The 14545-nt window shown below is 50.3% G+C and overlaps 1 protein-coding gene across 1 annotated transcript in view; it reads left to right on the top strand.

Moving 5' to 3' along the window:
* Positions 1-6224: 6224 nt before the first annotated feature.
* The window catches only part of CSUI_002857 (uncharacterized protein), a gene marked incomplete at its 3' end in the record, with an annotated part of 22374 nt that continues 14053 nt past the window's right edge, over positions 6225-14545 (top strand). Inside the window, exons 1-3 of the mRNA XM_068063056.1 lie at positions 6225-10672; positions 11179-11313; positions 11811-14511. The remainder of the gene's footprint in view (positions 10673-11178; positions 11314-11810; positions 14512-14545) is intronic.

Below are 14545 nucleotides of genomic sequence, written 5' to 3'. Positions count from 1 at the left end.
TCTCCCTTGATCTTTTGCTGTTACTACACATGCACCGCTTGTTTGCTCTTACGGCTACGACTCAACCCTGGCAGTGCGTGCATGCGGCGATGTCTCGCGATCACTTTGAGAGTATCTCTCTTGAACAGATAGATAGTCTGATAAAACCACTGCTTCCCTCGTACAGCTGGAGAGGAGATCTGTGCTCCCATACGTATATCTGTACGGGGAAGATGCGAGGAATACCAGATAAGAGCGCAAGAGGGACAGAAGATACTTCGGATCAAGCCAAGGGAAGTAATGCACAAGGCCGTGCATGTTCTTGACCGCCCGCATCCATTGCACCTGCACACGAGATGGCTCTGCGCGCCCACGGATTCTTCCCGTACCTTCTTCATTGTATAGTTATGTAAAATACACGACGGTTGTTTTCTCATGCAACTGGGTTGGAAAGCTCTATGGAATGTGTGGGCGAGCTGTTGCCTGCGGGTGTTTATTATCATCGGTGTGCGTACGGATCCACTATTAGCACCGCACGATGCGAACTCCGAATTCGCGAAGCGACTTTATGTCATGTTTTTTTGCCGTACACGAGTGCCGAAGTAACAGCTGAGCATCTTCTGTTAACAAGGCCTGACGCGCAAAAACGTAGCCAAGCATCGTGTTCGTCCAACTGTTGAAACGTTCCTTGTCCGTAGGAGGCGACAGAGCAGCCACGGTAAGTAGGAGAACATCAAGGAGTGAAATGGACATGAGCATGGCCAAGTAGGCGCCTCGGACTAAGTGTCCTAACAGGACCCGTGAAGGTCGGCGGCATAGCTTTTCCAAGTTTTTTGACTGGACTAATCAATCGTTCAGCGTTTCTGCTCTCTCGGGAAGCCAGGAGTCGCCTCGGAGACGCTCCGGCGCCTGACGAACGAAGAGCCACCGTGCCGAAGTTGTTTCGACTCCAGCTGAGGCAGAACTTACAGATGAATAAAGAGACGGAGGCCTAGTTTGGTCCCCTCTTTTCAGTTTACAAGGGATCACAATTTCACATTCCCATTCCAGAAGGTTCTCTCCCGGCGCGGACGACTCGTGAAGCAGAGTTGTCACACTTCAAGTAACACTAGCTGAGTTGTGTGCGGAGTACCCCTTTCTAGTACGGATTTGGTAGACAGTCTCGCATCCGTTTTGATTAGCTCGAGACTCCTGGTCCGACTTATCAGGCAGCCGTGTGACCGTAGAATGTCGTTGAGAAGTCGCCTACATGGCAGCATAGCCTTCGGCCGAGGAAGTGTTCCGCCCTTGCACGCCGCGGCTAGAGAGGATAACCGCCGACACCTCTTAGACGAGTAGAAACACTCGGAGTTGTGAACTACTTCCTTCAAGAAAAGAAATGCGTCGGAGAACTGGTGGGTGACGGACTCGGAAACTCGTTGGATAGGACACGGTCGCCTCCTCGAGCCTTACGGGCTTTGAGACAGAAGCTCTGGCACCTTACTCTTCAGCTTCCCCAGAAGAAAGAAGTAAAGCATAAAATAACTAGTAACCCCTTATATCTTCTCCTCTTTTCCGTTGATGTTTTCTTTTTCGCCCCAGTTTTCCGTTGGCGTCCGCGGGTTTCTCAGGGCTCCGATTCCTCCGCGTTCCGGGCCCCGCTCCTGGGGTAGCCGCCAGTTGGCCTAGACGCAGCCCCGATAATGTACGCAGTCTTTCACGCCTTTTCATCGGAAATTCGGCTAGCCACCTTATTGTGGTTGTTCCTTTTTTACACGGCTGGAGAGGGTGACGCGGTGGTGGGTCTTACCCTCGTAACCCAGGGCTTCGTCTCGGCCTCGGGGCGTCCGCGTTCGCATCACTCTAGGCTCGGAGTGGGCGGTTGCCGTCAGGATCAGTAACAGGAGTGGTGAACTCTTGGGACTGTAACATTCCTCCGACGTGACGGGCAGCGGCGTGCCTTGCAAACAACTCCCTACTGATACCACCGGCATCTCGTAAGAGGAGTACGGGCCGTAACAGTGGTCGCTCAGCCTTATACCGATGACCCTTCTATCCTCTGGACTGAGTCCTCTTCCATTCACGTCGTGCCAAACCCACACATGATGTTCACATGGAGAACCAACAGCAGACAGTTTTGTCCAGGTGGTGTAAGAACCACCTGCCGTTAAGACCATCTGGCTAGAATTAGGCCATCTGCCCGAAGTCCCTTCTACTCCGACCATGCCCGAGAAGGACCCTCGTCGCCTTCTCTCACAGCAGTCTGCGTACGAGCTGGGTTAACGAGGCAAACAAAGAAAACGAGGCCCGCGCTAATACCTCACCGACGGAAGGTCTAGCCTTAGGGGGGGGCGTGGGCACCAGGCGGGGCAGTTGTCCGTGGACGAGACAGGTACCTAGCGGAGTTCCCTGCGTCGACCCGTGTCAGCTCGTGCATCACTGTTCAGAACAGCATCACGCTCAAGGAAAATGGCAGTTGCGCTGATTAAGGTTGTACCGTTTTGCCTGTGGTTGAGGCCTTACACCCCAGGTGCTCCCCTTGCAGAGAGAAGTACTCTCGGCTTGACTACGAGGTAGACCCCGTTTACTATGGCGACTCAGCCTCTTGTGTGTTTCCGTCGGCCCGACCCGCTGGAGTCGCCCTCGAACGGAAGAACATCGTGGACATGTGCTCTAGTTTCAGTTTCGAACCCTGTCGGTACAAAGTGGCGTTACCATGGGCTCTAGAACACGATTTCCTAGCGTCTCTGTGCTTGTATCGGGCTGAAACGTTGTCTATCTGTGTGTGCTTCGGTCGCCGCTCCATCTGATGCTCGGCGTCGCATTGCGCGAGTTGGGCGTCGCAGGGAGGCGGGACAGATGGCAGCAAGGTTGCGCTCCTGTGTGGATAGCTGGATAATTTGCACTGGGAAAGAAGCGCGTCATTCGTCCGTATTTGCCCAAGCAGACCATTCCGCAAGGCACTGTCGCCCAGTGGTTTTAGCAGCTGGAATGTGTGCGCAGTCGTTCATCACGGCGACGGTTGTATGAAAGCTCCCTTGTTCATCCCGTGTACTCGTCTTGGCGAGCTTTGTGTCTCGAAACTCGACAGCGAGAGGCATAAAGCGTAGCGTAACGGGGCCTCACCGTTCTGCAGATATGTAGGAGCTCGCACTCCAACGTGTTTGCCGAACCGTGGCTGTGCTCCGGTGGACTTCTTTGATTCTCCGTGTCAAAGTCTGGCCCTGACGAATACAGGCGCTAGAAGGGGGCAGCCGAGTCTTCCCAGGCAACGCAATTACAAACTCTTCGTGTGTAGGTGGAGGCTCTCCCCCAATGTCAGCGGCTGAGCCTCCAGAGGAGCCCGGCGTCTCAGGAGGGCCGGCACATCTGGGTGCACGGCTGGCCAACGACGATAGCGAGATCGAGTGGACGAATGCTCGAAACTCTATGTTGACGGCACACACCGAGGGGAGACAACAGGGACAGGCGGGTCCTCCCTCGGTGCGTAGCGACCCGACGTGCACTCCGAAGAAGGCATTGGAGAAATCAGCAGAGAGTCCATGTATGAAACGCGGGATCAACACACGGTACAGATGCCGGCACATAGCGGCCGCATTACAAGTGACAGAAGCATGGCACGTACCGTCTCTGCTGACACTAATTTTTGCGTGGCTGTTGATGTGCTGCGTTGTTTCTCTCGGTATTCTCATAATTTGGTCGAGCTCCAAAGCCTTGGAGACAGCAGGACACGCCGTTTTCGCTGCGCGGGGGGCAGGTGGCGAGGTGGCCACTGAGGAGGGAGCTGTGGCGCACAATGGCTGGCGACGCGGAGGTGCAAGGACTTCTCGCACCGCTGGAGAGAAGTGCTACGGGGGAGGTGATAACTCGCATCGCGGTAACACGCCGTGGCCTCCTCACGATATCCGCGGCGAGGCCAAGGGCAACTCAAGTACTAAAGTAGGGACGCAAGAGGCCAAGGACAGGAAATGGTCACACTTCACTCCCGGTTCGGGGCTGCCAGCGCTGACTGCAAACCTGACATGCATGGCGAAGCGGATGCTGGCTGTTCCCCTGCGTGTTCTGGGGGGTCTGGGAGACTGGGCACGCCGGTTATCCAATTGCTCAGGCAAATGCGAGCAGCGGGATACCACAGTTCGCCAGGAGCCGAAGGAGTCGCTGGTGCCCTACACTCACGTTTCTCTCTCTGAAGTCCTCATTGCCACGGAGCAAGTCAGGTCAGAGATCTCTTTCATTGTGAGGTTGGCGCTGGGAGCAGTCTTCTCCTCTGGAATTGGCGCGGTGTCCCTAGCTACGGTTCTTCTTAACGGACAATCTGCGGGGCGTCAGTGGGTACTATGCACAGTCGCCCAGACCCTTATTGTGCTGATTATTGCTATCGGAGCTGCTTGGATCTTTCAACCAGAGTTCCTTACCGGTTTTACTTGGTTTCATAGCCCAGTGTTAAGGGCCTCTCGGAGGCCGGGATGAGGGCCCGGAAGCAGTCTGCGCACGCCACACACGCCCGTCTTCGGGGCGGGCCGGAGGTACCCTGACGCAGTGTGTTCTGATGGCAATGCCTGACTGGCTCGTGTCACCAAGACATCAGAGCGTCCATACCGGGCGAAACTAGGAGGCGTGCAAGTGTTTTACAGGGCAGGGTAGGGTTGGTGATCTGACTGCGAAGGGTGGCCCGTTGCAGTAGTCTAGTAAGTGCGAAGCAGTTTTGTCGGGGAGAGAAAGTCATCTTGTAGGACAAAAGCCCTCTCTGTGGTTTGGAGCGTAGGTGGCCCCAGTGTTGGTAAGCGGATGTTTCGAGGAGTGGAATAGTCCCGCGTGAGGAGGAGGACAGAGACTGTGTTTTTCTGAGGCAGGTGTGGCACAGATTTTTGTACGCGACGATGTCGCAAACTAGCAGCGTGCATGCCTGGGTGTTCGTAGGAGGAGAGAATTAAGCGATGTGAGTGAATGGCAGGAGCGGCGCCCCGAGAGGCGAGCAGATTCGAGACTGTATTTTTCAAAGCTGTGAGCAGAGAGGAGACGTCTGCTCCTTTCTGAACTTTCGATGAAGAAGCGCGAATGCCCCCCCCGCTACGTAGTGTTACACTGCTGTTGAAAGACAGCAGGAATTTAGCCCTCATTATTGCGGAAGAAAAAAGTACGCACAAAGAAGATTCACCGGCAGGTGAAGAGGCGCACATCACCTTCACTCTCGCCTCGGTTGTGCTGGACGTAGGGGACTGTAGCCTCCCCATGATAATGTATCCTGCAACTTTCGACGCATCGACGTATATCTCCAGCAAACGACTGGCCTGTTGTTGGGGGCCGCCGCCCTGCTCTATAGTCTCTACCCGATGTTCCAAGCGGCCGATCTTGAGGACTGACGTCGAGACACGTTGTAGTGGCAGGTGTCTTTTGACGGGTCGGTAACACACGTGAAGATGGGTAGACACTCGGAGCACATGTGTTGTACACCCATGGCATAAACGTTGCTAATCTAGAACTGCTTCTTGCTTGAAGCCGGCCCTATTGTACGCACTTGAGTCAGGAAGGAGCGTACAAGCCAGTAAGGGGTACTAGGAGAACAGCGGTGAAGAAAGTGAAGCTTCAGCCTCTATGCCGCTGGTGATGGAGACAAGCCTGATCTCGGGGACTTCCAAGTCAGTTTAGATCGGGAGATCACATTCTCGGATGGTAACTCACCTGTTATCTTCAGAGAACCCCCGTGCCGTTATTTTCATGGGGGGCCTGGGTCTGGGAGGCAAACAACGACAACAGCGTTGCTACTGGGGGGTGTTTGATCTAAATACCTTCCGATCTTATCTCGCCGGCTTGCAGCGGTCCTCTTTGGAAAGATCAATTCTGGGTGCCCAGCCTGCATTGAGCGGATAAGCCAAGCTGTACGATCGTATTCGGACAGAACGAATACCTTCATTATGTGTCTGTGCTGAGCAATTCCCAGCACGGAGTCGTTCGTGAGATGTAACCATGCTGTTCCTACTAGCTCTGTCCCTGGCTGCTACTCTTACTCAGGCCGGCTGTTGAAAAGTAAGTTTTCTACCTGTTCTCGGGTTGTTGGATGTACGGAAACAATCGCGTTTTTCACATCAGCTCCCCGTCCAAACTAGTATGCCTAAGTAGACACGTAAGCAGCAGCCCCGACATCAAGGCGCTGCAGAAAGCAACAGCAGCCAAGCAAGCAAGCCCCGTCGACACAAGTGTTGTCTGCTTTTCGCCTTCCATCCTTTCTGTCATTTTTTTCTTCCTTTTCTTCCCGATGAGTAACGCACCATCGAGCTCTTTTGACCAGCTTAAACTCGTGGTCGTCCTCTTACTTTCTTTTCTTGTACCTGGGAAGACGCATGTAAGGCTACTTGTTTTCTTTCTTGGCGCTCTTTATCAAGCGAATAACCGGCTTCCCGAGCTAACGAACTGTGTTTTTCTTGTCTTTCATTTCTTCTTGAAAAGCGGAAGACGTAAACATTAGGTATTGCGGAGAGAGAAATAGCTGAGCAGCAACCCTTATCTGGGGGGACGAGAAGGTTTCCTCGGGAGGAGAAAACTGGTCTCAGCAGGAGACCCTTCTGCTCCGCGTGATGTCTTCCGCAGACTGAAAGAAGTACGACACCCGTCACCTTCTTTTCTTTCCGACTTCTTTCTCTTTTCTTTCGCCTTCGCACTTTCTTTCCGTCTACTTTTCTCTCCCACACTTGTCCTGGTGCCCGACCTCATCCTTCCTGACCTCTTCCGTCCCTTTTCTTTTTCTCGGGATTGCTTCACCCGCCATATCGGCTCCGCGGCTTGTTCCTCTGCTGCCAGCTTTGGCAGCCCTCTTTTCCGCCTCCCGCACGATTCTCTCGGATGGACTTCCATTCTTTTCACTCTCTCGGCTCCCAAAATAAGGGGGAGCTTTTTTTTTTCTCTTTTCTTTTCCCTCTTCACTCTTTCAACCTCGTTACCAAAATTTACGTGTCTTGCGCACATGCACACCTCCCATGCTTTCTTCACTTTCCCTGGAATCTAGACAGGGCATGGCCGTCCTTCTCAGGAGTTTCTCCACCCTTCAGCATTTCAGTCCTCTCCACTGTCTTTGGTCTTGGGCCACTCCGGTCTTTCTTTTTCCGGGTGCATGAACTCCATAGGTGTTCCCTTGTGTGGAAGTGTCATCCAGCCGATGTGCTCATGTGGAAAGCAAACAAGACGACTACGATAACAGTGGGTGGATGTACACCTCCCCCGTCTGGAGTTTTCAGGAATTCCCTGGTCGATGTGACTTCTCATCTCAACTCTTCATAAGTGTGGTAGGACCTTTCTCAGAGCCATCCCCTCGATATCTCGTCCGAGCCGGGGTTTGTACATCGAGACTCCTTCAATGTTTCACGCCCTGCCTATGGTTCATAAGCACTTCAGGTGAGACAGTCTTGTCTAAGGCATCACCCATTTGAACGGTAGTTGAAGGAAAGGTCAAGATCCCTAGAAAGAGCTACAGGGGACTCCTTTCTTTTTCTTCTCTCCTGGAGATGAGTGTTTTCCAAGGAAAGGACCGTCCATCCGTCATGTACGCGACTATTTCTCAGCTCATCTTCAACAAGACAAAGCTCGCAGGTTTTATGGACTAGGACAGCGATGAAACGCGCATGCTGCCCATAGCTCGTACGCCTTAGAAAGAGACTTCGTTTGTTCTTTTCTACATCACACGAAGACATACCTCAATCGTTTTTTCCGACACAAGAGCGGCTTTCTTTCTTAGAGTCACTCGTCCGCTGAGAATCTTCTCCTCTCTTCTTCTCCATCCGAAACATCACCGTCTGTCTATATCGGCCGTGTCTATCTTCCATCACTTTCCCTTTGGCTGGCCTACATCCTTCTACTTCCCTATCGCTCCCTATCTGTATATCCTTGTCTCCAGGCTTCCTCAGGGGTAGAAACCGTCTGCTTTGAACGATCGAGGGCCTGGAAGCTCCGCTCTCTTTCTCATCTAAACAACGTGATAGAATGACTAATCACGTACATATCGTTCTCCTTAGATAGAAGAAAAGGGGTCTCTACACAAGACCACGTTTCAAGAAGAAGATACAAAAAAGCATAAGGGAGATCGTCCATACATGGTGCCTTTGAGGGATGAGCCGCAGCAACTAGCCTTTGGCGAAAGTTTCCCAGTCCTTTCTTCGTTCCTCCGTGTGAAGAGAAGAATTCTTTTTCTCATCTTCAGAGATAGGAGAAGGAGGGGAGGATCCTATGAAGAAGTCTGTGTTCTAGATGGAGTGTTGATATAGCAGGAGAAACAAACTTCCCTCGGAAGAAGACAGAGAAGAAGATGGAGAAAAGCGCGGATCGAGAGGCAGGTGAGAAGGTAGAGAATCAGGGTGAGGAGGAGAAAGAGGATAAGGCAGAGGAAGAGAGGGAGAAGGAGACAGAGAAGAACAAGGAACTAGAGACAATAATAGATAAGGAAGATGATGTGACGACGGGGGAGGATAAGACGGACCATGCGGAAGAGGACGGGAAGGAAGAGAAGATAGACGATGATGAGAAGGATAAGAAGGAAGAGAGTGAGGAGATTAAGGAAGAGATAGAGGATAAGAAGGAAGAGGATGAAGGGATCAAGGGAGATATAGAGGATAAGAAAGAAGAGGATGGGAATAAGGAAGAGATAGAGGCGAAGAAGGAAGACGAGGAGATCAAGGAAGAGCTAGAGGATAAGAGAGAAGAGAAGGAGAGTCAGCGAGAGATGAACGATAATGAGAAGGAAAAGAAGGAAGAGGCTAAGGAAGAGATCGATGGTGACGACAAGAATAGGAAGGAAGAGGGTGAGGAGATGAAGAATGAGGAGAAAAGTAAAGGAGAGATGAAAGATAAGAATTCCGAAGCAGAGGAGAGGAAGGCAGAAAAAGTTGATGACAAGAGGGAAGAGGAGAGTAGGGGAAAGATGGAAGATAAGGGAGAGGGACGTGAGGGTGAGAAGGAGGAAATCAAGGCGGGAGAGGCAACCAATATGAACCAAGGGAAAGACGAGGAGAGTCAGAATAAGAAGGAGGAGGAGGAGAATAACAAAGTAGGAGAGATCGACAAGGAGAGAGACGGGGAAGAGGTGAAGGAGGTGAAGAAGGATCAGGTGGGAGAGGAGAGCAACGAAAACATAGATGATAAGAAGGATCAACAAGAGGCATCGGGGGAAGACGTAGAGAATAAGATGGACCAGGAGGCAGGTAGAGAGAAGTTGGGAGAAAAGGCAGAGGAGAAGGATAAGGAGGAGATGACGGAGAACAAGGATGGAGAAGGGATTGAAGAGAAGAAGGACCAGTTGAAGGAAACGGGGGAGAATAAGGAGGTGAAGACTGAGGAGAAGGAGGAAGACAAGGAGAAGATGATGGATAAGAAGGATGAAAAGGAGGATCGTAAAGAAGACGCAGTGAATGAGAAGAAGCAAGATCGTCAAGATGAGCGAAAGGATAAAGAGGAGATCCCAGGAGAGATAAGGGCTCATGAGACAGAAACCCATGAGGAGACAGATAAGAATGATAAAGAAGAGATGAAGGTGGTATCAGAGGTGGCCACAAAAGATGAAGCGGTTTCTCCTAAGGAGATGAAAAATACAAAGGAGGAGGGTCATGGTGGTCATCCAGAGCATGGGGACTCCGCTTCTTGCTCTTTTGAAAGTCCAGAGAAGACTCCAAATGCACAAGAGAAGAAGGAGAAAACGCGCGAGAATCCTCCTGCAGTTATTAAGGTCACATCCGATGAAGGGCTTCTTTCTTCATCAGATACCACTCAGGTCGCTGATATCGGAAAGAAGAAAGACTTGAAGGGAGAGAGAACTACCAGCTCAGAAAAGAAGGAGAGACAAGAGGAGAAGGACCCGAAGAAGAAGAAAGATGTTCCTAGACGACCCTCAGAAACAAGGGATAAGACTGATGCCCTAAGACAAGTCAGTAGTGAGGGAAGTAGTGGTGATGAAGATGACTTTGCAGCTGACGAAGCTCTACGTGTACGTCTCGCTACCATGCCTCAACGTCTATCTAACTTTGATGCGAGGTGTATGTACAGTGGAGCTGAAGATCTCTTTCCCTCTACGACACATTCCTCATCGGAAGGAAAAGGAAAAGCTTCTGCTCTTTCTCAATCCCCAACTTCCATTATCCAGAAGGGGGGAAGAAGTGGAGTTGAAGAGGAGGGTGTGGATAAGGAAGAGGAGAAAATTGTGAATCCTTTATGTCATCTTCCTTCTCATATCGAGCTCGAAACCGATACAGCTTTTCTCTTCTCTAATATAGATGAAGAAGATTCGATCGACAAACTTCGGTCACGTCTTTATGAGGCTCAATTCTGGTTTGAGAAACTTCGTGGGGATCTTCTTTCATGGGTAGAGAAGGCCGTGGAGCTCCGTATGAAACTGTCTGAGGCAGGACAGCTTGAACGGCGACAGGCGTTTGCTTATGCTGTCTTAAGAAGAGAAAAGAAGATGTCTGAAGATCAACTAGCCAAGGAGAAGAAAGAGTTTAAGGAAGAACGAGAGAAGTTCCTCCAAGAAAACTATTCCTTGAAGCAACAAATCAATGAACTCAGAGGTCAAGCGGCCGCTTTCAAAGAAGCCGCAGCGGCTGCCCATGCAGTCGCCATGGATCGACCTCCCGGTGGAGATGGCTCTTCTTCTTCATCTTCTCAGGGAGGAGGAGGGGGAGCAGAAGAGAGTGAAGGAGATCCTACGAAGAAGACAGACACAGCAAGTACCGTGGTAAGATAACGTACGATAGAGGGGAAAACTTGAGACATGTCATCTACCGTCAATGCGCGGTGTCTATACAGAGGGTGTGAATGACTATCTACAAGAGGAGCTTTCAGCGATAGCGGAATCTTGCTAGAGCACGAGACGTGCAAAGAGATAGATAGTAGCCGTCTAGCTAGATAGATAGATACATTAAAGATAGATAGATAGATAGATAGGTGTCTATAAGTTGATCTCTTCTTCTCAAAGGGAGAAGGAGTCTTTGCCTTGCGTTGTCTCCATGGAGGTTCTTTTGGAGGTGTTGCCTCCTAAGCCATCTGAAGGGGAGTGTTCTTTTTTCTCCCTAGCATCTGCGGTGGTAATATGCAGAGCGCTATCTGTACATGGAAGTATGTATATGCATTGTAGAAAGAAAGGCGGTGTAGATCGCAGGGAGGACGGTCTAACTCGCAGAATGAATGTGCATGCTTCTTTGTATCTGCTTTGCTTCGAGTTTTCTCTTGTTCTTTTCGCAGATCTATCTACGAGCGTCTCTAGCCCAGCTGAAAGAAGAGCGTGATGGATTGATTGGGGAACTCTATTATGAGAGGCGTAAGCAACAAGAGACAGCCGAAGCTCTACAGACTGTTAAGAATGTCTGCCAGAAAGAGGTAAGGAAGGAAGCCTGTCTCTTTTGAATTTCTCTGCAGCATTTGCGTGTCTCTACATAGACGTTATGTTCATATATGTATATACGCAATATGTCTCTCTCTATAGATAGATACATGTCTACATAGCAAGGTGCTGGGCTATTCCATACACACACCTATATAGGCATACATGCATTCGATACATTCATTCGAGGGAGAGTCTTTGTTACCTCTTTCTACAGATCTCAGCGAAGGGGTGCCTCTCATGTGACCGTCCATCCACATCTCTATGAAGACATCTGTACGAAGGACATCTGCTGCTTGCAGAAGGGGTTCAGATTATTTTGGCTTTCTATCTCTCTTCTTTTTCTTCCTTCTCCTCCTCCTCCTCCTTCTCTCGTCAGTGTAGGTGTGTGTACATCCTCTATAGCAGCCGCGAGACGTTGAGGTAATAATAGATACCGTCGTCACATGTCTTTCTTTTCTTCTTGTTTTTCTTGTTCGCGTTTTCCCCACAGCACATAGGAGCTTTGGAGAAGCTTCAAGAGGCTCTCGAGAAGAGCGAAGAAGAGCGTCACGATGTTCAGAATCAGCTGATTCAATACAAGATCAAATATGCCGAATCGGCTTTTGAAGAGCTCGGGGCTCGACAGCAAGCAATGAAACAAGGTATCGAACGTCTCCAAACCGTTCAGCGCATGCATTCTCTTCAACAAGAAATCTTCCATCATCAATCGACCCTAGCGGCTGGTGCCGCTCCCCCCATCGATTCTCCAAGAGGTGGTCGTGGTGGGGGTGGTGGAACAACTCCAAGAGGAGAAAATTCACATCAATCTTTTCTTTCGAAAGTCTACACAGCTTTAAGTCCTCGAGGTCATCATCCGCCCTCTCAATCTTCTTCATCCTATCTTCGTAGTGGCGCGCATGCGGCACCACCCTCTACATCGCGGTCACAACGTTTTTCATATGGTGAAGGAGCAGGAGGAGCTACGGGAGACAGCCATGGAAGAGATCGTGTGTTGTCGGCGGGTTCGAACTATCCTTTTTTGACTGCAAGATCAGCCGCTGTAGCCCATCCAGGAGAAGGATTAGCTGGAGCCTTTGTTGCTGTCTCTGCATCGAATTCACCTCGGCCCCAGTATCATCATCCTTCTTCTACTTCCTCTCCATCAGATGAGTATCAACAACCTTCTCTTGAACGAAGTCAAACAACCCTCAACGATGAGGTTTCTCTCAAACTTTCTTCATCTCCTACCTCCCCCACAGCATTCGCACCATCGTCGCCTTCTACAGCCCCCCCCCCTCTCCCTGGTCTTGTCCAACATGAAGATCTAGCTGACGAAGTGGGGCCTTTAACAAGCCGAATGTCTTCAAGGCCTAAGGTCCCCCCTTTGCGTCTGGGTGACTTCGAAAAGAAAGTCTTAACAGGAGGAGCAGGACGTGAAACAAGCAGCATCGACGATCCTTCCATACACCCCCCACCGACAGATCTCTATCATTGCCAGCAGCCTAGACGATATGAAACGCTTCAAGCTAATCACGTCACAGGAGGCATAGAAACAAGACTAGAGGAAGGAGGGCCTCCTCCTCTCGGAAAATACTCAACCTTTACTTCTGCTCGTGAGGGGGGCGGGTGCGTAACAGGAGGCGGAGCAGGAGGGTCTCATGACGATGATGGCGATGATCGGGGAAAGAAGCATTCGCATGATGCCAAGGGGGGGGGAGGAGGCGGTGGATGGAAGGAGACTGTGACGGGGACAACACGTCGATGGATGAGTAAGTTGAATCGATTGGCTTCGAGAAGACATACCGATGATGCTCCTAGTGAGACAACTTTTACTACTACTACTACTACTACTGCTGGTAGTGGTGGTGCGAGGGGCTCTATTCGAGACGGGGGGGGGGACCTTGTTCATCATGATCCAGGCAAGTCAACGAAGCAGAAAGGAGGAGAAGAAGAGGAAAAAGGGGGAAAGAAAACGAAGAAAGGAGATGGGAGAAGTGCAGAAAGAGGAGAAGGAGGAGGGCAAAGGAATGAAGACGAAGAAGAAGAAGAAAAGAAGAGACAAGGAGGAAAAGAAGAAAGTATGAACGAAGAAGATCAGAGAGAAAAGGACGATGATAATGAGAAGAAGCAGAGTGAGAGAGGAGGTGAAGAAGGCGAAAGACGAGAGAGAGAAGAAGGAAGCACTGGGAATGACCCAGAGACAAGTGACCGTAGTCGACAAGGACCTCGAAAGTCATGCTGTTCCTGTACGTCGGCATCGTTTTCCTTTGAGTCGTCTTCTCAACATTCCTCAGCTTTATCTCATCGTTCTGATTCGATTTACACATCTTCGTCAAGAAGTTCATCTCCCTCTCCTTCCTTTCACCATCGTAGCAGTACTAGTACTAGTAGTAGGAGTAGGATGAGCCTCCACAACCGTGTTAGCCACAGCCCAGGAAGATATCCCCGGAGTCGGTCTTTGTCTCCTCTCTCTCATGGGGGTGATTCGATCAAAGAAAGTGCGAGCCGTGTCTCAGAAGACTCCCCTACCAGGACAGAAGAGAAGAGAAAGAAGGACAAACGAAAAAGTCAGCTTGGCAAGGACAGTGCTGATGTACTTGAAGAAAGAGAAAGAGAAGAGATAGATAGGAGTTCGAAATCGAGGACAGAACAAGAAGGAAAGAATACAGATAATGATGTATCCCTACAGAGTAAGGAAAAGAAAGATACAATGAATGAGAAAGACTCTCGATCATCATCATCTTCTTCTTCTTCATCTCTTTCTAATTCCACTGAGACAGACTCCCATCCCAAGAAGCGAACCACGACAGGTTCCTTCTCCTCTTCTTTTCCTTTCTCTTCGTCTTCTTCCTCTCATCTCTCTCTTCTATCATCATCTATACCCTTGCAACACCTTCTGAAGAGAGGGGAATCTCCTCCTCTATCAAAGACAACCGCACCTGAGAAAGAGAGGAACTTAAGTCATACTGAAGAAGCTCATGAGACTCTGAAGAAGGAAAGTCTTACTTCTCTTTCTTCTTCTTCCTCTTCCTCTTCGGCTTTTGATCGAGATAGAACGAAAGAAACTCCACTGTTAAAGAAGTCACGTACAGGTAGCGGCGGTGTTTCCTTGAAGAGTCTGAAGAAGCGCCTAAGCTCAGGAGGTGCCTTGAAGGCTCTCGTTCTAGGCGGAAGTGCTGGACTGGCCTCTAGCGTTCATCATTCGACCACAGGTGAAGGAAGTGGAGGGGCAGATCATCCTCTCTC

Source organism: Cystoisospora suis, assembly GCF_002600585.1.
Source record: "Cystoisospora suis strain Wien I chromosome Unknown contig_1214, whole genome shotgun sequence".
Lineage (NCBI taxonomy): Eukaryota > Apicomplexa > Conoidasida > Eucoccidiorida > Sarcocystidae > Cystoisospora > Cystoisospora suis.
The sequence above is the reverse complement of the archived record's forward strand: the minus strand, read 5'-3'. Positions and strand labels throughout refer to the sequence as shown.